This window comes from Ictalurus furcatus, chromosome 9 (genome assembly GCF_023375685.1).
Source record: "Ictalurus furcatus strain D&B chromosome 9, Billie_1.0, whole genome shotgun sequence".
Classification (NCBI taxonomy): Eukaryota; Metazoa; Chordata; class Actinopteri; order Siluriformes; family Ictaluridae; genus Ictalurus; species Ictalurus furcatus.
The window spans coordinates 25,089,104-25,114,470 of NC_071263.1; the positions used below are offsets into that span (position 1 = coordinate 25,089,104).

General features: G+C 45.3%; 1 protein-coding gene across 2 annotated transcripts in view; it reads right to left on the reverse strand.

Annotated features, from left to right (window-relative positions):
- rps6ka1 (ribosomal protein S6 kinase a, polypeptide 1) overlaps positions 1 to 25,367 on the reverse strand; it is a 94,117-nt gene that overhangs the window by 36,744 nt on the left and 32,006 nt on the right. The gene's annotated exons all lie outside the window — the stretch shown is intronic.

Below are 25,367 nucleotides of genomic sequence, written 5' to 3' on the forward strand. Positions count from 1 at the left end.
AAAACTTTGCACTCTTAACCCTAATTTCAGTACCCATAGCCCTAACCCAAGTACCCCTAACTCTAATCTCAGTACGGCCAACCCTAAGATTGGTACCTAAAACGCTGAGCTCTTAAACCTAAACACAGTACACTAAATCTAATCTTGGTACCTGCGACCCTTGGTACTCTTAACCCTAATCTCTGTTCTCCAAACTCTGTCCATACCCCTGAACACAGTACCCTAACCATGGCACTCTTAACACCAACCTCCATCTTCACCCCCCCCCCCCCCACAATCACACCCTCCCCACCTCAACTAATCCCCCTCCCCGGCCCAAACCACACACACCCACACTAATAGTCATTAATGCACTAGAGACGAGAACTTGCACCACAGAAGGCTAGATGCTCACTTTCAGCAGAGTGTGTTTTTCCACTGACAGCTGGAATACAAGAACTCCTGCATCAGTGAAATTAATATATACAGCGTTGCTTTGTCTAGCTGTGTCCATTTACATCAGTATCTAATCACACACACACACACACACACACAAAACTGTTTTTCATTACGTAAGGGGTTTAGGGTCCATAGCCAGAAATCTTACTGTCAGATGCGTGTGTGTGTGTGTGTGTGCGCGCGCGCCTCTTTTCATGCCCACAAGCATTCACTGGACATGAATATGCATAAAAATATTACGAGGAACAGCACTTGGCCTGAGTGCCCGACACTGTTGCAGTTGAGAAACACACACACACACACACACACACACACACACACACACACAAGCTGCACTCTATTATCAGAACATGGCTCTCTCTGGTTTTTATTGCTAATAAAAGTGTATTTCTCCTATTGACCACTAGGGGTCAGGCGCTTATTCACTAAATCTAAGCCCCTGTATGATGGAAACAGCATACACTTTCCCTCATTAATCTCTGACAGTAAAACCCAGCGGAGGGATTAGAGGGTGAAATAGCAGGTTTAGAGGAAGAGCAGTACTGACATGCTATCGCTCATCTGTGTGAAAGCGGTGGATCCACGTGCAAACTAGGTCTGGCACAGACAGCGAGGAGAGTGTGGAAGCTCTGTGATGGTGTTAAATGCAAAGCTAAAATCTTCATGTGACTCTGAACATATGAAAGACAAGAGAACATGAAGTGATTTTACTCAGAACATTGTCAACCAGCATGTCTTTTATCTCTTTCTCTCTCTCTCTCTCTCTCTTACACACACACACACCACTGATCTAACACAAGTCACTGCAGGCAGAGACGATTCTTCAAAACTTTCACATGCAAGACAAGCAGACACGTACACAAGGTGCTCTCATTTTGAGGGTGTGTGCTCCCTCAAAGAAATGTTTCTCTCCTGCTCTATATCCTTCTGCAAACATTTCCTCCACCAATCACACCATTTCTCACAAACAAAAAACCCATCCAGCTGCATTCCCTATGACCTCTTCACACAAACCTCACTGAACCAACAGCATACAGCTGGAGATCCTTCTCAAAAATTCCATTTAAACAAGGCTAAATACAACAATCCGCCCTCTCCCTTAAGGTCCGCCGCTCCCCTACAATTGTCCTCTCTCCTATAGTCCGCCGCTGCCCTACAATCATCCTCTCCCCTACAGTTTGCCTCTCCGCTAAAGTCTTCCGCTCCCCTACACAGTTCACCTCTCCCCTAAAATCCACCTCTCCATTACAGTCCTCCACTCCCCTACAGTCCGCGGCTCCCCTACAGTCCGCCAGTCCACCGCTCCCCTACAGTCCGCCACTCCCCTACAGTCCGCCAATCCGCCGCTCCCCTACAGTCCACCAATCCACTGCTCCCCTACAGTCCGCCACTCCCCTACAGTCCGCCAGTCCACTGCTCCCCTACAGTCCGCCAATCCACTGCTCCCCTACAGTCCGCCGTTCCCCTACAGTCCGCCAATCCACCGCTCCCCTACAGTCCGCCGTTCCCCTACAGTCCGCCAATCCACCGCTCCCCTACGGTCCGCCACTCCCCTACAGTCCGCCAATCCGCCGCTCCCCTACAGTCCGCCAATCCACCGCTCCCCTACAGTCCGCCGCTCCCCTACAGTCCGCCAATCCGCCGCTCCCCTACAGTCCGCCGCTCCCCTACAGTCCGCCAATCCACCGCTCCCCTACAGTCCGCAAGTCCTACTCTCCCTTAAAGTCCACCTCTCCATTACAGTCCTCCACTCCCCTACAGTCCGCCGCTCGCTTACAGTACTCTGCTCCCCGCCAATCTGCCGCTCCCCCACAATACGCCGCTCCCCTACAGTTCTTCTCTCCCCTAACGTCCACCTCTCCCCTAAAGTTTGTCTCTCCCCTTAAGTCTGACCCTGAGGCTAAAGTTTGTGCCTTTACTTCCACTGTCAGGTCTATCCTGGACAAAACTGTTCCTTCAAAGAAAGTTTATATTACTAATAACGACAAGCCTTGGATGACCGGACAAATTAAAGATCTGATAGAGAGACAGCATGCATTTTGCTCTGGCAATAAAACCTGTTATAGGAATCTAAAATCAATCATTGCCCCCAAAAAAATAAAGAATGCAAAGAAACAATACTACAAGAGTGAGGTGGAAGAACTGCACTGCACTAAGCCAAAACGGTGGTTTAAAGCTGTGAGGGCATTAATGGTGATGGAAGGAGATAAGAGAGATGTGGTGTCTCAGGATGATAACATTTTGAGTGCGACACCTTGGCTGAACATTTCTGCTTCCGTATGGGATCAAGTGATCCACACTTCTCCCTCTGAGGAAGATGTTATACATAAGCTGTCAAATGGTAGAATACTTCCCCTGAATATTGGGCAAGTTAAGGCTAGACTCAGGCTGCAGGTCCTGACTGCATTCCCTCTTGGGTCTTACAAACCTTTCATGAAGAACTGGCACCTGTGTTATGTGATATCTAACATGCATTCACCATAACATTTTTTCCAAAACAATGCATGGAGGCTAAGGGCAAAGCTGTTCCTAAAAAAGCAAAGCCCAGTTTTCCAGCAGATTACCACCAGATCTCATTAACCAGCTGTGTTGGGAAAGTGTATGAAGGAATACTCGGAGACGCCATTCTGGAGGATACAGTTACAAGGATTGCACCATCGCAACATGGATTTATGGCGAAGAGATCAACTGACACTGCTCTGATTCAGACTCTACAATACTGGCATGAAGCACTTAATAGCAACCCTAAAATGGACATACATGCTGTTTTTGTTGATTTCACTCGAGCCTTTGACGCAATTGAGCACGGTCAACTGCTCCATTCTCTGGCAAGCATGTGTGTCAGACGCCCCCTTTGGCTCATTGTAAGGAGCTATCTAAGCAATAGGGAACAAAGGGTGAAGTGGGGTTCCTGTTTGCACAACTCCAGCTGGTGTTCCCCATGGGGGACTTTTATCCCCTCTGCTTTTTGTCATCTGTATAAACAACTTGGATTCACATCTGCCTCCCTCTGTAATTCCTGTGAAATATGCTGATGATCCAACAATCACTGAGCTTAGATCCAACAATCACTGAGCCTTGGATTCAGTGGAAGATTGGGGACAGGAATTTTCGCTGGCAATGAATGGAGCCAAGACCATGGATATGGTAATTAGTACCAGGAGTGATGACATCCCCTCTCCTCCTTCTCCTGTAATTTCTGGTCATGTAAACAGTAGAGTCTCGACTTTTAAATCGCTAGGAGTTCACATTTCATCTGCTCCGTCCTGGGACGCCTACATCAAGTATATGATTGCGAAGACGCGTCCAAGGATCTATTATCTCAGTGTTGCCAAGAGAGCGGGTAATGATCATGCAATCTGATCATGCAATGATTTAATGCAAATATATTAGACTTTTATATGTCCAGTTCTTGAGTGCGTCAGCCCGGTTTGGGCCGGACTGCCTAAATGTCTCTCTGACGGGTTAGAGAGGGGTCAAAAACGCTGTTGTCGGATAATAGGTATTCTGACTTCTTCTCTCCCATCATTGAGTGAGAGGTGTGATGAGGCCAACATACACACCCTCACTAACATACTCAAGGACAGTTCATCACCATTGCACTTCTCCTGCCTGTAGCTTCGTCAACTTCGTCAACATAGGGAATATGTTGTGCCCAGGATTAAAACAAAAAGACATGAACATTCTTTTATTCCTCATGCTCTTAAAGTGTTTTATACGTGATGTATATATGCTACTTGATGAATCGACAGATGTTTTTAATGCATTTCAGGTTGTGTTTGCTAATAGAAAAGGTGATTGGTCTTTTATTTTATGTGCATTGAAATTGTTTTATAAATTACTTCGTTATGATGCATGATTGTGTGTTGTTTGACACATTTCAGGTTGTGCAGATAAAAGGAAAAGAAACAGTTCTGTTCTTTTTTTGTGCTGCAATATCCTGCTTTGTCAAACCTCTGCTCCTCTAAAGTCCTCCACTCCCCTACAGCACGCCGCTCCCCTACAGTCCACCTTTTTCCTAAAGTCCTCCGCTCCCCTACAGACCACCTCTTTCCTACAGACCTCCGTTCCACCGCAGTCCACCTCTTTCCTACAGACCTCCGTTCCACCGCAGTCCACCTCTTTCCTACAGTCCTCCGTTCCACCGCAGTCCACCTCTTTCCTACAGTCCTCCGTTCCACCGCAGTCCACCTCTTTCCTACAGTCCTCCGTTCCACCGCAGTCCACCTCTTTCCTACAGTCCTCCGTTCCACCGCAGTCCACCTCTTTCCTACAGTCCTCCGTTCCACCGCAGTCCACCTCTTTCCTACAGTCCTCCGTTCCACCGCAGTCCACCTCTTTCCTACAGTCCTCCGTTCCACCGCAGTCCACCTCTTTCCTACAGTCCTCCGTTCCACCGCAGTCCACCTCTTTCCTACAGTCCTCCGTTCCACCGCAGTCCACCTCTTTCCTACAGTCCTCCGTTCCACCGCAGTCCACCTCTTTCCTACAGACCTCCGTTCCACCGCAGTCCACCTCTTTCCTACAGTCCTCCGTTCCACCGCAGTCCACCTCTTTCCTACAGTCCTCCGTTCCACCGCAGTCCACCTCTTTCCTACAGTCCTCCATTCCACCACAGTTACAATCTTCATAATACGCTTTGTTTAGTTGTTCTTTCCATTTTTGCTTATAGAGTTTGGTCTGTATTTAGAATCGGCAACTTAAGTCCACAATATTTACTCAGGCAAGGTTACACATATTCAGAAAAGGGTTATGCAGTGCTTAAGATCTTCTGCGTGCCCCGTTCAGATCACTCAAACCACTTGCATTTACTTCTCACCTCCAAGGTTACCAGATTTCTCTTGGGTCCATTTAATATTACACTGGATTACATTAAAGTCAATAAAAAAGCCATAACAAGGTGCTGTATATTTCAAAAAGTGAAACTAGCAGAGAGGTCTGACCTTCATTTGCATACTGAAACATTATTTCATGATGTAATAACCCTCACCCATCACTGCTTTAATAAATCCCACTGCACCAAATGTATTATTCATGCACACAGAGACAGACGCATGTGTATGGATGTGCACACACACACACACACACACTGCAAACATGTTAATTGTTTTTTAATGCCTTGGTGTACACCAGTTAAGTTAGAAGCTTGCTAGCATTCAAACTCTGATACACAGATCATTGATCCACCTCACTGTGATCCACTCATCACAATCAATTTCATGAGCACGTCAGGGTCAAAGGTCAAACTGTAAGCACCCTTGCATGGACACGAACGTGAGTGAGAGAAGCAGAAAAATGGGGATAAACAAGAAGTGACTCACAAAAGGTTTAAAGACACCTCAAAAGACTATCCAATTTAGCGAGTTGCTCAGAAGAATCCCGACCAATCAGAATCTCTGTCTGAGCCTCACACGGGTCCTGATTGGCTGTGCTCACTTTTGGAGTGATGTAATCCCATAGGGTCATGAATGAATGTGCATTTGTGAGAATGAAATATGTGAATGAGTGATAGGAAAACAGAGACACAGGAGGAGTGAACAAATGAAAAGACGAGAAAGAGAATGAGAGAGAAAGAAAAGAAAGATTGAGAGAGAGAGAGAGAGAGAGAGAGAGAAAGAGAGAGAGTGCGAGAGAGAGAACAAGTGAGAGAATGAGTGAGATAAAGAATGTAGAGCAGGAAAAAAAAAAATGGCTGTAGAGTAACCATAGTGACACGGATGAATTGAGTTAGTAACCATGACAACACACTGCTATGTGATCGCGTGCAATAACACACACAACTTACACACACGAAGTCAAGACTGAATGAATGAATGAATGAATGAGTGGATGATCATGATTGGTGAAATTGTTGTTTTGTTTCTTGATTGTTATTTATTTATTTATTTATTTATTTTAACGGTCAGAGGCTGGAAATGAGAGTGTGTGAAAGATCTTTTAAACAACTGACAGCAGAGCTCAAAAGAGAGGGAGAGAGAGAGCAAGAGAGAGAGAGAAAAGGACAAAAGACAGACTAATGTTACAAATAAATCAGTAAATAAATAAAAAACCCTTAACTGATCACTTCAGTTCAGAGTCTCAGTAATATTCACATAAAATATCACCACCACCTGCTGCTCTTCATCTCATAGCACGGAGATCAGACCAGATCAGACCAGACCGTGCTGCTGCCCTGCTGTTACTGCCACAGAGGGGCAAACAAAAATTCAACTGTACTCTTTCAGCTTCAGACACACAAAACTAAGCCTAAAAACACTGCATCAGTTGCACGTGACTCAGCACTCGTGTGTAAACGTTGCTGTTTACTATGAGCTTTGATATATCTGTGCTGAATGCCAAGAACAGTGGTTCTCAAAGTGGGCTCTGTGAATTACAGACGTAAAACATGTTCTTACAGTTAGGCCTGTTAGCATAACTACTATTTTTTTTTTTTTTTTTTTTTTTGGATGATAATTTGTCCCAGGTGGCTTAGTGGTTAGCACGTTCGCCTCACACCTCCAGGGTCGGGGGTTCGATCCCTACCGTGGCCCTGTGTGTGCGGAGTTTGCATGTTCTCCCCGTGCTGCGGGGGTTTCCTCCGGGTACTCCGGTTTCCTCCTCCCCCAGTCCAAAGACATGCATGGTAGGCCGATTGGCGTGTCTGTAGTGTGTGAATGTGTGTGGGATTGTGCCCTGCGATGGACTGGCACCCTGTCCAGGGTGTACCCCGCCTCGTGCCCGATGCTCCCTGGGCTTGGCTCCAGGTTTCCCCGTGAACCTGAGAAGGATTAAGCGGTATAGAAGATGGATGGATATATTGTCCCAGAAAGAATTGCGATAAACAATATTGTCCTTTTAAGACCATTTTATATAATGATAATCTAATTTAATTTCTAATAATCTAATCTAACGCTTTCAAAGAACGATGAATTTTAATTCTTAGGACTATTCAGACATTGTAATACAATATTGTGAATTCTTTAAGCTTTAGTTATCTGTTGTATGCGTTTTGTTACGGAAAGAGCGTTTTCGCGTATTCCCGGCTCAATCCCCGACGTTATTGAACACGACGGGATTATTTGAAACACTAGAACCATCTTCAAGATTTTCCTTCTTCAAAAAGCCTCGCTAGTGCATTGTTAATATCCTGCCTGCCATTTTTTTTTCAATGTTTTAATTAAAATCGGTGCTAGTGCTTGCTACACGTCTTAAATTCTACCGCACCAGCTTTTGCTTTTTAAATTCCATGGACATCCGTAGGTCGAATTTTAACTTTTCACAGCCCTAGAGCGGACGAGAGGGCAGAAGCGGCGTGAACGTCTAAGATGTTAGTGACGTTCGTTCTTACGTAAACAAACACGCGTGTAAACACGACAGGCAATATCGAGGTCAGCAAAAACGATCGCGGTCATGTCCGTATGTCGTACGGGAACACGACGAACACTAATCCCTCGAATCGCCAATTAACTTCAAATTAAGCAAGTCTATAAATAATGTGATCTGTACACGGTTAAATAATAAGCCTAATAGTTGAGTTGTGTGAAAAATGCTGCAAACTGATATCTGAAGTGGGATGTCGAACCTAAAAAGTGGGGAAAACATGGATGCCGCCTTGTTCATCTTTGTTTAGCAACAAGCTAGCCGGCGAATGATGTACATTTACCTCCTCAAAACAGCGAGCTGTTTAGTCAGTGTTATAGATTTAACAATCGAATTGTATATACACCGTAACTCGTTGAAAAGAAAGAAGCGCTACTTTGTTTGCTGCTGATGCTGTGAACAGCCACGTTGATCTGGGGTCACTTGCTGAACTCGCGGTGGACGAGACCGTCTCGTGTTTACGAGTGAGAATTCCGAGTCGACGGCGTGTTTATGGTCCTTCCGAGTCTTTCAAACGGTTTGAGAAGCTCTGGCGTAGAATATTCACTCTGAGATTGGACGGACACAGGTAACGACCTGTACACGTTATTTACATTTATTCATTTAGCAGACGACTTTATCCAAAGCGACTTACAAATGAGTAGCGATTATACGTAGGGGCCCAAGCACCAAAGTCAACTTGGAGCTAATGTGCTAGCTGGTGGAAAGTTCAGCAAGAGGAAAAAAAAAGGCAACAGAAACATTTTAAATGATGTTCATGAAATAAATTAATAATAAGGGTGGTGTTTGTAACCAAAGACTCCAGCGAATACATTGTTTACTTTAGTGTACAACAAGTGTGTGTATGTACCCTATAAAATATTACAGAGGGGGCCCATGGAGTTACTGTAGCCCCAGGGCCCCTTGCCTCACTCACTCGCTCAATGCCTGCCTCACTCATTGCCAGGCTGCCTCACTCATTGCCAGGCTGCCTCACTCACTGCCTGGCTCACTCACAGCCTGCCTGCCCGCCTCACTCACTCACTCAATGCCTGCCCGCCCGCCTCACTCACTCGATGCCTGCCCGCCTCACTCACTCACTCGATGCCTGCCCGCCTCACTCACTCACTCGATGCCTGCCCGCCTCACTCACTCACTCACTCACTCACTCACTGCCTGCCTCACTCACTCAGTACAGACACTCCTTTATTACTTGATAAAGCACTTTGTCTGAAACAGTTACCACCACCACGCGCACACACACAAACACACAGGTCCCTGCAGGTTTGGAGGACGCTTGGTGACAGTAAACTGGATGACCAGTGTCTGCACAAAAGGTGCTTGATTCAAGCCAGGAGCAGCTCAATTAAACAATAAAACCATCAAATCCAGGACAGAGCTCCATAAACTACCGTCTCTCTCTCTCACACACACACACACACACACACACACACACACACCAGACACGGTGCCTGCACACACCACTCTGCAATCAATATCACAACTACAGCTGCAGCTAGCAGCTCTATTCCACCGACAGCTAATGGCAGTTCATCCTATACGGTTAAACTTAATTACAAACACACCATTCATTCCCACCGCTGGGAATTATTTCCCCTTACTACTTTAACACGAAGCCCAGAACTCAGACGAGGAAAAACCTGACTCCCATTTCCTACAACGTCTATAATCATGACTCAGTGCTCTGCTGTACTAATCACTGCATCTCTTTTCATGAACTCCCGTTAAAAAAATCGAAATAAAAAGGCCCTCAGCAACAGGGAGATGTGGTGTGGTGTGGTAGAAGAGGAATAAAAGAGTTCCGGACATGCTGCTGTAGGAAAATAACCCACTTCGGGGTGCTGACATTAAGTCGAGCTGTACCGCCCAACCCCGTCGTGGATTATTTTCCTACAACGGCACAGCCCGAACTTTTCACTCCTATAATAGCACAGAAATTCGCCAGTGATCACGATATTTACAAGGATTAGTTTAATACCAAAACAACACTTCGTGCTTTTTATCCATTTACATTTACTGTTCTGGAACATCCTGCGATCGCCGATATCTCATTTCAGAAATACCACACAAGCACGAGAGCTCTCAAACTGAATATGATTGTGATTCGGCACAAGAAAAGAATATGGAGTAACGATGGCCAGGTTACGGAGGCAGGCTATAACAGTGCCGTGATATGATGTGAAGAAACAGTGAATGCATAACTACAGTTAATACTTACTAATAATTACTAGCTAGTTAGTAATGACATGGTTCATCTTAGAGCTTTATGAAGCATAATAAAGAGTTTATGATCATAAGCACGAATGAATACAGACTTGGGAGATAACTACTTCCATCACGCTCATTTCAGAGACTTGTTTTCTGCCTCAGTGTTTTCTGTATAGTCCACTCTACACCCTCCAAAAGCCTATTTCACCGTGGGTGTGTGTGTGTGTGTGTGTGTGTTGATTCTTATCTCATGTCCATTACCAGAACTGATCAACTGTGCTACAGAGGTGACATTCAGTGTCAACATTAACACAGCTTTTTAATCCAGCTGGGCACACAAAGTACTTGTTATTTTGTTTCCTCACCCACACACACACACACACACACACACACACACACACACACACACACACACAGTTCTCCACAACGTTTTGAACTCAACATTTAAAATGAAGCAAACGATCAAACACAAATACTGCTGAAGTGATCAAAATGAAGGTTTAGGTTTCGCCTGTTAGATAAGCACAGATCTTTTAAAGTGCCACTTGAACAATCAGCCACGTTCAGTGCACCAAGCTCCGCCCCCAAATCGCCTCTAGGGCAGATTCCTAGTGCTAAAACTGGCCTGGGTTTCTCCAGAGAAAACATGACTACATGACACTGGCGTCTACATAAATCCTATTAACAATTCTAGATAATGATATGAACAAGGGGTACTGCAAAGCTCTTGCAAATCAGTATGCGTGTAGATGAGCGAGAGCGCGCGCGTAGATGAGCGAGAGCGCGCACATAGATGAGCGAGAGCGCGCACATAGATGAGCGAGGGGTCGTGAGCGAGTGTGCGTGTGAGAGCGCACTTGATTGTGTGCCAGTGTAAGAGTGTGTGAATGTGTGTGTTAAGAGATCGACCGATATAAATTTTTTTACAACCGATACCGATTATTTGCATGTTAATGTGCCCGATAACCAATATTTATTGTTTTACTTCCGTTTTTGACACAATAACACTGAACAAACTTATAACAATTCCGTCAATTTCACTTCCTGGCATACAAAGCACTTATTTATACACCAGTAAAGAGAGGGGTCTGAAACAGTACAAAATAAATAATAAAATAAAGTGCACTGTTACTAAAGTGTCTTTTTTTAAATAAAAGCTTTGATGAGGTAAACAGATTACGCGAGTTTGTCTCTATTTTTGTGCCAACCTGCTTAAACTACATATCAGGCATTTATGTAACATGTAATTTGTGCATTAATGGCTGTTATGTTAAATAAAGTTTCTCTCCTCAGATGCAGTGCTGCAAAGGCGGTCCTGAGCGCAATTCTCAAAAACGCCCACAAGATGCCGCCATTTATCGGTGGATCTGATATTACAAAACTGATATCCGATTATGGAAAAATACCAGTAAAACCGTTTATCGGTCGAACTCTAGTGAGTGTGCAAGAGCATGAGAATGCGAGAGCGCGTAAAAGTGAGTGCGTGCAAGTGGGTGTGAAAGAGAATGCGAGAGAGTGGGAGAAAGTAAGCGTGTGCGAAAGAGTACACGGGTAAGAATACAAATATGGGCGTGCAAGAAAATGTGGAAAAAAGTGAGCGTGCTAGAGAGTGAGATTAAGAATATGGGAGTGCAAGAGCAAAAGAGTGAGTGTGTGTGTGTGTGTGTGTGAGAGCGAGAGAGCGAGAGAGAGAGAGCAGTTTATCAAGTCAGGGCAGCAGTTTATCAATTACTTAAATAACTATTAACTTTGAGTAAGGTCGAGTTTGCCCTGTCTTTGATAAACCAAGAACAGCCCCTAAATAATCTCCATCATTCAAACACACACACACACACACACACACACACACACACACACGGAAACATGGGAGTGTAAAGAAGGAAAGAGACAGGCCTATAAAAAATATGGCGAGTTTCTCACTCACTCCCTTTGAAAGGAGAGAGAGAGCGAGTGCGAGAGCGAGCGAGAGAGAATGAGAATGTGTGTGTGTAGATGTGTGATTGTGCGTCAGGGTCCAAAGGGCACCTTGCTCAAAGCGAAGTGATAAAGCAGCAGTGCAGACATGAATTGCTCTGTAATGGTCCGACGCACGTTTGCCAACACGTCCTCTGACGCAGGGCACTAATCGGAGTGCGCACTATCAGGAGAACTGCAGAATTGATTTGCAGTATTGGTTTTCCCCCCCCCCGTTAACACCCGGTCCATCAGCTCCTCCCCCTCACAGCTCACCTGACCGATCAGAAGTCAGATTATCCTGTAAAGAGCCATTTCTCTCCTGAGGGGCGTGGTCTCTTCCAGGATGACTCCGCCCCCACGAAACCCTGAGTGGTTTGATTAGGATGAAAATGATCATAGGCGTTAGCGTTCACGGTCGCCGGAAATCAAACTAACTGAACAGCCCTGGTCCTGCTGAACACCTTTCATCTTCGGGAAGAATGCTGGCGGTATATAAAGCGAGTGAGAGAGAAAATCAATGCGCTCTTATAAACCCACAAGCGTATAATGTACTTCAAGCCTGGCGGACTTTTCTCATTTCTCCAGAACTCTAATGGACTGTCAGAGAGAAGGGAGTGTGTGCACGAGCGTGAGTTAGCGAGAGAGTGAGCGAGAGAGAGCGCGAGAGAGCGCGAGAGAGAGACCTGCTGGACCTTCAAGAACACTATCAAGTGCTCATAATTAGTTAGATAATATAGGCCAACCCTAAAAATACTCATTTCTGATTGGCTGGAAGGGGTGCATCAATTCATTACTTCAGGACATATCGGAAGTACAGTACCTTGCATAAGTATTCACCCCCAAGGCCATCTGGTCTGATCCCACAGAAGAGCTACTGTAGCACAAACTGCTGAAAAACTTAATGCTGGCTCTGATAGAAAGGAGTCAGAACACACAGTGCATCGCAGCTTGCTGCGTATGGGGCTGTGTAGCTGCAGACCGGTCAGAGTGCACATGCTGACCCCTGTCCACCACCGAAAATGCCTACAATGGGCACGTGAGCATCAGAACTGGACCATGGAGCAATGGAAGAAGGTGGCCTGGTCTTATGAATCATGTTTTCTTTTACATCATGTGGACGGCTGGTGTGTGTGTGTGTGTGTGTGTGTGTGTGTGTGTGTGTGTGTGTGTGTGTGTGTGTGTCTTACCTGGGGAAGAGCTGCTACCAGGATGCATGATGGGAAGAAGCCAAGCTGGTGGAGGCAGTGTGATGCTCTGGGGTGATGTTCTGCTGGGAAACCTTCAGTCATGGTATAAATGGGGGATGTTTCTTTGATACGTACCCCCTACCTAAACATCGTCGCAGACCAAGTACACCCCTTCATGCCAACGGTGTTCCCTAATAACAGTGGCCTCTTTCAGCAGGATAATGCACACTGCCACACTGCAAACATTCTTCAGGAACATGTCAAAGAGTTCAAGGTGTTGACCCGGCCTCCAAAATTCCCCCGATCTCCAAATTCCCCCGATCTCAATCCGATGTTTGGGCTGAACAAACACGTCCGATCCACGGAGGCCTCACCTAGCAACTTACAGGACTTGAAGGATGTGCTGCGAACGTACAGACCCCCTGGGTGTCCACCTTTGGCTTCAAAAACAGCTGGGATTATGACTCAGCGTTGAACATCTGGATCCTGATATTTTTTGCCATGTCTCTTTGGAAGACTTGTTCAAGCTGGTAGTGAGCGGACAGCAATCTTTACGTTTCGGGAAACTGTGGAACTGGTCAAGGGGGTGAATACTAATACGAGGAACTGTATACCCTGTCAACGGCAGGGCGGACTTGGACTGACGAGAGAAACTGCCAGAGCGGCAGTACGTACTGCGAGACTGATGGGTTCGGATGAAGGGCTGCCTGGCAGCTCGAGAGCCTCTACAGTACAGTACAGTACACGTTCTCATAAACAGGGATATTGCAGCGATGCGTCTTGCTCGGTGACAAGTGCGAAGCACGAAGGAGGCGTGAGTAAGTGGTAGAGAGAAAGCAGGTGACGGAGGCCGACAATCTGCTTCAGCTGTCAAACACTTCTTCCACTCAGACGCTAATTTATGACCGTGCGCCAAGCGTACAACGGCTGTCAGCATGTCAGTTTGGATAGAACAGCCTGCGATGCTGCATGCGTGTAGTGGGAGGAAAACCTTTCACACGGAGAAACGAGGGTTGTTTTGTTTTTTTTTAACAATGGGAATTAAATTCTCCAATGAAGCTTCTCCTGGCGTCCTGCTGAAGTCTGTAATTACGTTATTGAGTTCTTCACTCGTTATTAGCTGAAACCCGTGATTGCGTTTTATGTAAACTCGAGGGAACTGATCCAACTCTTCATTTCCGTTTCTTATCTCTCTCACTGCTCGGTGCTCCACGTTCCTCTGACGCCGCGTGCCAGAAAGGGAAAAAGAAAGATCCTGAATTACTCAGCAGGCCGCGAGCGTTCCGAGAAGCGCCGGCTATTGAGCCGTGCTAATGAATCGTGTAGCAAAATAAAAATAAGGAAAACAAACAAAGTAGAAAGAGACGCCGAACTAAATAATCAAGGACACAGAGCTGACTGTGTGTGTGTGTGCGTGCGCGTGTGCGTGCGCGTGTGTGTATGTGCGCACCAGGAACCAGTCTGGGTTTCTTCCAGTTCAAGAGGAGAACCGTTATGTAACCAGATGTGGTGTGATGTGTGTAAGGAAGACAGATCACATCTGTGTAATGCAGGTTATATTTTTGTAGATGTACATTTACACAACACAAACACATTATTATGGACAGCCATCACACACACACACACACACACACACACACACACACACACACACACACACGTCAGTACTTACTTTGATTGCTTTAGGCTGATAAACGCTGATGTGTTCAAGAGCGAGTGTGTGAGTGCGCGAGTGAGAATGTGCGAGAGAGTGAGTGTGTGCGAGTTATTGTACGAGTGTGTGAGAGAAAGTGAGAGCGCATGCAAGTGTGAATGTGCAAGAGTGCGCGAGTGAGGATGTGCGAGAGTGTGTGAGAGCGAGTGTGTGCGCGAATCAGTATGCCAGAGTGTACGAGTATGCATGAGTGTGTGCGAGAAAGTGTGAGCGCGTGCAAACGTGCAAGAGGGTGCGAGAGCGTGACGGTGTACGAGTTAGTGTGCGAGGGAGTGTTTGAGTTAGGGTGTGCGAGTACGAGTGTGAGTGAGTGAGAGCGCGTGCGAGTGTGAATGTGCAAGTGTGCGAGAGGAACGGTGCACGAGAGTGTGCGCGAGAGCGAGTGCGCAAGAGAGGGTGCGAGAGTAAGACTATGAGACTATGAGAGTAAGATGTGCGAGGGAGCGCGAGTGTGCGTGTAAGTGAATGTAGAGAAAGTGTTTCACAGTATTCCACCACATGAAAATTGATCATCATCGTGAAAATCTCAAACCATTCAGCCCTAGTGTGTGTGTGTGTGTGTGTGTGTGTGTGTGTGTGTGTGAGAGAGAGAGCGAGTGAGTGAGAGCATGTGACTGAGTCAGTGCAGCAGTTTATCTATAATGTTAATGCTGAGTAAGGTCGAGTTTGCCCTGCCCCTGATAAGCCAAGGACACACACCCTCACCCACACACACGACTATAAAAGTCTTTTCATTATTTGAAAAGAATGAACATGAAATGAGTGAGCTGAAATGTTCTCTCTCTCTCCACACACACACACACACACACACACACACACACACACACACACACACACACCTCAATCATTCTGACAGACTAGCAGTCAAATCAGCTACACTGCAACACACTGCAGTGTGGGACTAGATGATGTCATCATATCAGCAAGTCAGGTTGTGTAGGCCAGAGCAGGAAGTGATGTCATTCTAGCGCTGACACAGCAACTACATAAATAACCGCAAACATATGCACACTGCATCACAGCTAAGTCAGGAGAGGGAGAGAGACGAAGAGTGAGAGTGTGTGAGAAAGAGAGAGAGAGAGAGAGAGATGAGAAGGAAGGACTTGCTTAATCCTCTAAATCAACCAAAGCTTCTTGTCCCTCCATCCCGCTCTCTTTTTCAGCATCTCACCACCCCCTCTCTCTGTCAAGCCTCTCTGTCGAGAGAGAGAGAGAGACTGTAAGACTCAGCAGTGCTGGCAGACACATGAACAGGAAATGAATGGATTGAAATGTAATACGCTCTGCAGAAGGCTGGCGCTCCTGAAAGACAGAGACGGAGCCTTCTTCACACATGTACACACACGGAGGTCATGGAAATCATCTCTACTGATTGTTATGAAATAATATCACAGTATTATCTCTTACGAGTACTGAATAGTGTCACACACACACACACACACACACACACTATAGTGTTACAGATACATTTTCCATAATCGATCAATCTGCCGATTATCTTTTCTCCCTCACTTTCACTGCACCTTACGGTTCTTTTCCCTCACTGCCTTTAGGCATATTGTTTCACTTGTGTTTACTTCGATCGCACCGTTTTAATTAGACGTTACAGATCTTACTTTCGCTGCACTGTTCGTCACCGCGTCTACATCGCGAGTAAGGAGCGACGCGGCCTCGTTACTAATAGACCGCTCCCGTTGTAATAAACAACGGGAGTTACACTGCAAGAGCAAATACAGCATATAATGACAATAAACTTGAATCAAACTAAATCACTGAAGCAACTCGCACCAGGTTCCCCAAGCCCTTGCACACAGTGGAGCATTTTGGATATAAACATAAGTTTGTGCTCGTGCATCGCTGTCGTGCTTCCGTGCTACACGAGCTCCGCTTTGTAAAGTTTGCAGGTTACAGACTTCTTCAGTACATTTAATATGAAATGCTACCAAGCGTTAGGGCAGGGGTGGGGCATGGCTCTTTCAGTGATTGCCTATGGCTCAACGGTGGGGAAAAATAAAAAATAAAAACAATCACGAAAGCGAGTGTGTCAATTCAGTTAAAACTCTACACATTTATAATCGATGCCTGTTTGTCACGTATAAACCAACCAATCGTGATGTGGCACAAGCAGCTGGAATTTCACTGGACAATGTGGGGCAGAGCAGTAATTTTCCGGTCTAATTCATAAAATCGGTTGATTAGCCAGTCTGTTTTCAGTTTTTTTTTACCAAAAGGTGAAATGGCTAAAAGGAAAAAGAAGAAAAAGACGAGTACAGTTCTTTCCAGTCCGAACAGACAGACGAATCTGCATATTTGGAAGTCACGATAATGGTAAGTAGTGTTCAGTTTACTCTTGCTCATGTACTGCATCTTGCATTGATTTAGCATTTGATGAAACGATCATAATTAGTCAACTGAAGTCCAAGTGCCTCCTACAGGCGTACTAGGTGAAGTGCAGGCTGTTGGGTCAAGAACACACGAAATGTGACATGGCCTTTATTACATTACCACTTCTTAGAATTATGCAGTAATGGTAAATGATCTAATAAGAATTATAATACCTACAATAACAAGATGACGTGAATATAAAAACATTTAAAAATATGGTTGCATTCCTCTGGCTCTTGAAGAAAAAAAATCATAACTCTTTTTTTTTTTTTTTTTTGGTTCCTGAACTCTGCCTTAAAGGACATGCTTTTTACCGCTGTCACTTGACGATTGCGCCTCCATCTGCTGGTGACTGGGGTCATGCTGGGTATAAAAGGTAACGCTGAAAAACTGTAAATCCAGACATCCCACCGGAAGTTCTGGGAGTCTCCTGAATATCGATGGTGTCTCCCTGATGGCCGCAAATTAGCAGCAAAAAAAAAAAAAAAAAAAATAGCGCGAGAGACCAGAGAATTTCTAATACTAGGAGCAGAGAGCGAGTGATGAGACCTAGTGTGAGAGTGACAGACAGCGTATCCTGATTGGTCTCCCTTTCTGCCAAGGAGCCCCTTCAATTTTCTCTGTTGGCGGTCTTCACAGTCGACCTCTCTCTCTCTCTCTCTCTCTCTCGCTTGCTCTCTCTCTCTCGCTCTCCAGTTCATCCACCACTGCAGTTCAGTAACACTATAGTGTCCAGCAGCGCCATGCCACCGTGTCCAATAAAAAGAAAAAAGGGAACTATAAAGTGTGACTATGGCTCTCTTTCCATCTGCTTTTGATACGGTCCGTCATGACTTACTTCTCTCCTGCCTCTCGGATATTGGTGTCACGGGTGCTGCTCTTCGCAGGCTTACTTCATATCTTACGGATAGACCGCTTTACATTTCAATGCAGGACTACCAGTCGCCTACTGTAGCTCTGAAATTAGGTGTCCCTCAGGGATCAGTTCTTGGATCTCTACCACTACACACACATCCCCACACACACCACCCCCACCGGGTCAACTTATTCGCTGCCACGGCTTCAGTTACCACCGTTATTCTGATGACATTCAAATCTATACAGCTTGTAGATCTGCTTCCGGTAGAGTACATGGTGCATAGTGTAAGTATACGCATAGTACGTCATTTGGGACACAATTTCGGTTTGATGTGTGTTTTTCGGAACAGAAGTAAGGCAATGAGTACACTTGTTCCATGCCACACCGCAGCCCGACTACTAATCGATAATGCTCTGGTGGAAAGACTGCGATGGCAGCAGAACGGGCCGTGTGAGTGCCACTTTGTGCTGGTGAAGGTACGTTACGCAAGAGTGCAGAGGGAGCGGCAGCAGAGTGCCGCGAGAGAGTCTGTACAGTCCACGAGAGACAGAACACAAGAGTGGCACTATGGACGGTAAGAGTGGCAAGACATCCTACATGAGTAGGCTCTAACAGCAGTACAGACTGCGGGAGGGGCTTTACAGATTGTGTGAGCAGCTGTACACGCTGCAAGAGTGTCGGTACGTGACCGCAGACTGTCAGAAGACTTACGAATTGTGCTTACCATCATAATCATGTGTCTAATATGTCTGCCAAAAAGTGTTTAAATTCTCTCATCACTTCATGCACCCTGAGTTTAGAAGTCTTTAGTGCGTGCTTGTAAAAGCCCGTACACGAGTTTTTTTTGTGATTATCGCGGCCAAAATATACGTCCGACTTTGCTGAGGCTTTTTTTTTTTCAAAAGGTGTGACGCAACTAGCAGTGCTGCGAGTGCATGAAATTGTTTCGCACGGTATTTCGGGGTGACGTTCGACGCACGTGAATCGAAGAGGGCTTTGGCTGAACGTGCATTGTGATGACGTCACATGATGCGTCTTGGCCCAAATCTGTTTTAAAATTGAAAAAAAATTTAAAAAATAAAAAAAATCACAAGCTCCTCCGAATACTGCAGAGTTTGCTCCATTTTGCGTTCATTTCTGCGAGCGCAAAATCCCGGAGGCACTGTTTTATTAAGTGTACAATAACAAATCCGGTTAGTGATAAAAACAACCGTGGCCGGTAGTACGGATTTCAAATTGCTTTCTTTATTGCGCAGAAAGCACATTCAAAACTTAGACCTCAAATACTCCGCCCGTCCGCCTGTCCCGAAAATTACGCCATGTGCATCGCCAACTCTAATCAACTCGCTCTGAGCCGGAGAATCAAAAACAACCAAAACATAAAATATCACCAAAAACAAGATTGACTGTATTTGGTGCAAAATTGTACGAATAGACTATCATATGAACTCACGCGAACCCTTTGCTTTATTGTCATGGATTTCTTTCACGTGATCCAGATCACCAGTGCTACATAAATACCAAAGACACACAGATAATCTCATCCAGTAGAACTGATACAACAGTGACGCTCTGGATACACCAACGGAAAAATACACTGGATAAGCAGCTTTGCAGTGTGTGTGTGTGTGTGTGTGTTCCCAGTTCTGTCTCGTCCTGCTCATTGTATTGGAATGGAAAGTATTTGCCTGGTCTCCTCCCAATGACTAGTACAAGTGCTTCTCGCATACTCTCTCTCTCGCGCTCTCAGAGGACGGCCCTAGAAATACGATCCCTCCAAGTATAACCCTCCTACCAGTCCGGGCGAACCCCACACACATGCAGTCCGAGCGTGTATGCATGTACATGTGCTTTACTGTAACTGTGATCTATTCGAGCTACAGGCCTCAGCATAAGCTCATAGAAATACACATGCAGCACCACCTGACTGACCATGGCCGCCTTGCCATGGTGACACGTTGCCGCGGATACAACACTGACGGGGAAACGATTGGCCAAGCTCGGCTCTAGCAGGAACAAACGCTAAAGTGAAGGTGGGTTTGGTCAGCGTGGTGCTCCGAGACGTGCAACACACGTTCACGCAGCTATTCATAGACACTCCAGAGCTGTGGTCCAAACACACCCTCGACAATTTCCCCACGGATGAGGAGCAGAAAGTAACTTAATATCCCACCAATGTAACGTCTGGTTTGCGATGTCCACACTGGGATTTCTGTAGCCAGAATTACATTTCAGTATTTTATTCTGTTATTAGGATTAAAGACTTGGACGGACTATGCAAAAGCACAAGTACGGGGGGGGGGGGGTGAATAATTTTGAAACCGGAGAAATCATTATAAGTTGCATTTTCAGATGAATTTGGCGAAACCACTTGAAGCATTCATCGTGTTTCACTATTTCAATTGCTTTTGTTTGAAGGTCTGTACATTTTAGACAATAAACCTGATTTCCAATGGGGGATGAATCATTGGTTTGTAACTGTACTATGATCAGACGTTCGCCTCCACTGTATCGCACCACCTTCTTATTTCAACGTGCCACACCGCTATTAGTCCAAACGTCCCCCGTCCCAACTTTTTTTGGAACGTCTCGCGTGCATCAATCTCAAAATAAACGTTCACCTTCAAAGAGCTACGCAGTTGATTTGGCAAAACGTCAAACACCTTGTCTCTAGACGTTTTTTTTTGTTTAAGAAATGAAAAACGTATAATCATCGATATGACATCATAACATTTATGGAAGGAGTCTCCAGTTCCAGCGCTTTGTAACAGGTTTCTCTCCGGCATGACAACCTCACCAGCCTCCTCTTTTTTTTTTTCTTCCTCCTTCCCTCTGGTGAAGGAGTAATCGTTGTGAATGGAGTCTGCATGCTCTCCCCACGCTTCGGGGGTTTCCAGAAACAGATTATCGTCATTTCCATTATGGTATAATTTCTGAAGAACTGATTAAAGATGCTTCAGCGGAAATGAATAAAAATCAACAAAATAATCGCCATGTAAATAACCAGACTGGAGTCTTTGAGGACAAGTAACACAGCAATCTGTGAATAAATAGAGGACGTGTGTGTTTTCACCTGGAACAAGGACATGGCTATAAATGCAGGGTGTGTGTGTGTGTGTGTGTGTGTGTGTGTGTGTGTGTGTGCCAAGCTTTCAAACACTAGTATAATCTGTGTGCACAGTTGCCTTCCCACTCGATTTCTCTCACTAGACGCTTAGTCATTCTTACAAACGGTCAAACAAGCGGACGATACCGCGAGCAATCAGAGAGACTGGAGTGTGAGATTGAGGTTGAGCAGAGCAGAGCTGTTTCGATATGACAACACAAACACCACCTGTTCGAGCCCATTCACACACACACACACACGAATCCGTCATCGTGCACACATCCCGTCATTCAGCTGATCCCTGTGCTTTATAGCGCACGCAGCAGCAGACCGGCACGAAGCTCCGAGTCACGCTGGTTTTCACGAGCAGATGGACACCGAGGCATTAAACGATCATATCCGGATAACTGCTTCAAATATCACAGTTTATTGAGTTTCACGCTGTGCTGAGTAGTTCAACACCGGTCTTGGCCAAAAGTCTAACTAGGTTTCGCAGATTATGCTAATTAGTTCACAATCGTAGTGGATGGAGATGCATGGTTCGAGTCTTTTTTTTTCTCCCTTTGGGATAACCTGAGTAATCGGGTGACGACCGAATTGTGTTTTACAGTTGATATGCACCAAAATGTAAAATCCTGCACTACAGAGCTGAAGAAGAAGAATTAGAAGAAGAAGAAGAAGAGGAAGAAGAAGAAGAAGGAGAAGAAGAACAAGGAGAAGAAGGAGAAGAAGGAGGAGAAGAAGAGGAGAAGGAGGAGAAGAACAAGGAGAAGAAGGAGAAGGAGAACAAGGAGAAGAAGGAGAAGAAGAACAAGGAGAAGAAGGAGGAGAAGAAGGGGAAGAAGAACAAGGAGAAGAAGGAGGAGAAGAAGGAGAAGACGGAGGAGAAGAAGGGGAAGAAGAACAAGGAGAAGAAGGAGGAGAAGAAGGAGAAGAAGGGGAAGAAGAACAAGGAGAAGAAGGAGGAGAAGAAGGGGAAGAAGAACAAGGAGAAGAAGGAGAAGGAGAAGAAGGAGGAGAAGAAGGGGAAGAAGAACAAGGAGAAGAAGGAGGAGAAGGAGGAGAAGGAGGGGAAGGAGGGGAAGAAGAACAAGGAGAAGAAGGAGGAGAAGGAGGAGAAGGAGGGGAAGGAGGGGAAGAAGAACAAGGAGAAGAAGGAGAAGGAGAAGAAGGAGGAGAAGAAGGGGAAGAAGAACAAGGAGAAGAAGGAGAAGAAGGAGGAGAAGGAGGGGAAGGAGAACAAGGAGAAGAAGGAGAAGGAGAAGAAGGAGGAGAAGAAGGAGAAGAAGGAGGAGAAGAAGGGGAAGAAGAACAAGGAGAAGAAGGAGAAGAAGGAGGAGAAGGAGGGGAAGGAGAACAAGGAGAAGAAGGAGAAGGAGAAGAAGGAGGAGAAGAAGGAGAAGAAGGAGGAGAAGAAGGGGAAGAAGAACAAGGAGAAGAAGGAGAAGAAGAACAAGGAGAAGAAGAGGAGAAGAAGAAGAAGGAGAAGAAGAAGGAGAAGAAGAACACGGAGAAGGAGAAGAACACGGAGAAGGAGAAGAAGAACAAGAAAGAGAAGAATCAGAGAAGAAGGAGAAGAAGAGCTCGCACCGTGACCGCCGGGCCACGCAGAGCTCGCACTGTGACCTCACATTTAGCTCATTTTGTTGAGGGGAAAAAAACACAATGCGATGCATGACCATAATTATTTTGAGCCCTTTCTTTAGTCTGAATTAATGCCCTTAACTAGCTTGCCAGATTTTATGTACATCATGATGCATGTTACATCATGTTAACGTACTGTACGTTTTCGGGCAACCAAGACATACACTGGGCAGCACTCTGGGGCTTCTAAATAAATAACCGGTCCACCCCTGCAGACACGCTGATGTGCTTTTAGGTTATTTACTGTAACAGTCAACATCATGTAAGTTGGGCTCCCGAGTGGAGCAATGGAACAGTGTTCATCCTACTCTCCGTAGATCCCGAGTTCGAATCCCAACAGTTCCAAAGCAATCCATGGCCACAAGTCCGAGAGCGCGAAACTGGCCGCGCTCTCTGGAAGGGACGGGTGTAATACTCTCTCTCTCTCTCTCTCTCTCTTTTCGATCACAGCGACGCTAGCCAATCATAGCTGAGCTCAGGTATGTCAAAGATGGCAGATCGCTCTTTCCTCGAAAGAGTGTTACGCTGTTCTGCGATGCGGCACGAGCAGACGCACGAAAAGATGCAATCGCCTGGATTCAAGTGTTAGGAGTTCTCAAAATCCATGACCTCGGTTTCTAACTCGCTGAGCATCAGGCTTTCCTACCATCAGACCTGTACTGTTACAGCCATTCTCCACAAGCATGCGATGTGTAAAATATACGACAGCTAACGCGATCGGGCCTGATCCGAGTGTCTGGATGCCGAATAAATCTGGCATGAAATCCCATGAGTCACGGTTAACGTGAGTGACAAGAAACGAGATTTAACACTGAATCACAACGTCTGTCTGCTTACGATCGTCATTACCCGACATGGCATGGCATTTCGGCTTCGCTCATTTTTTTTTTTAATCCCGAGACTGTACTGGACAAAGCAGAAGCAAAACAATTCTAGTCATACTTGGACGGATAAAACTGGAGCAACGTAACAGAGTTTCGTCTCTCAGCTCGGTGATCCCTCATCCTTCCAGACGGCCTTCGAGTGAGCAACCTTCGACATTTTTCTCAGTGTCTGTGCAATAAAAAAAAAAAAAAATGAACCAAAAGACACACGGTCACGAGGCCAGCTAGAAAACCCGCAGAGAACACCGTACACACTACTGACTGACTGTCATATAATCAAGGAGGTAACTCTGGAATTCATTTCCCAGCAGCCACTGCACCATGCTACATCACTGTCACATGACCACCTGCACCTGTATCACGTTTCTGTTTAACAGGCACTCCTATATATAGCCACTGCTGTACTGCTTCCTGGTCTTACGTATCGTCTATCTACGCTTTTGTCCACGCTTCCATGTTTAGTTTTCGCCACAGTATTTTGCCTCGTGTTATTGTGTTTGTTTCCTAAATGTTAGAAGATCTGCGCTTGCTTCCGTATCCATCTTTGTAACGTGACACTGACTAGCTGCGTTTACATGGACGACAATAATCCACTCTTAATCCGATTAAGACCATACTCTAATTAAGAAACTAGCATGTAAACAGCAATTTTTACTTACCTTCATCTAATTAAGGTCATGATCGAAGTAAGCAATAATGGAATTAAGACAGGTGGAGTACTCCTGTTTTAGTCGCATTATGGACGTGTAGTAGTGACATGTAAACACCTCAATCACATTACGAACGTCGTGTGGGGGTTTTCACCGCATTTTGCGACAGGACACGATCGCACACGGCAGTTTTACGTTTTACGGCGAACAAGAGAGTTCGGCCGCGTCCCAAATCGCATACTTTCCTACTATAGGCCTGTAGTGGGGAAAAATACATGCATCTCGGCTACTATATAGACGGTAACTACGCGATTTGGGACGCAGCCCACGGCTTCAAGCAGTCGTCTATTAGCACGTACAGCACGACAAATAATTAACCGCACTTGAAGCGTTCGAAAAAAATAAATAAATAAAAACACCCAAAACTGTATACGGTTCCGTAACGAAGACGAACTGTATGTCGATACGTGACATTCTGGAGGGACGTCGGACGGCGTGGCGCGGTGACGTAATGACGCGGGCTGTTAATCTAATTATGTTCTAGAACATGTAAAACGGGAACATGACAGGAGTATTCAAAAAGCGACTCACGTAAACACCTTAATCACATTATTATCTTACTCAGAGTAAGGTCAATAATTAGATTACTGCTGTCCATGTAAACGTAGTCACTGATCTAATATCAACAATATTGTGACGTCATGACGCATTATTCTGAAATGATTTGCATTTTAACATGAACACGTTTCATTTTTGTATTTTGCTGAACGGATGCTAAGGATCTTATTCTCGACCTACAATTACATCATAAAAAAAAAAAAAAAATGTTTACTGTTTTAAAAAAAAAATAAAGAAATAAAAAATAAAAAAAAATCACTGAACTCAGTTTTGCTGGCAGTTTGTTCGCAAACGTACACGTCACAATATTAAAAATGATATTAAATACAAAAGTATAAAGTATAGAATGTTGCGTGATA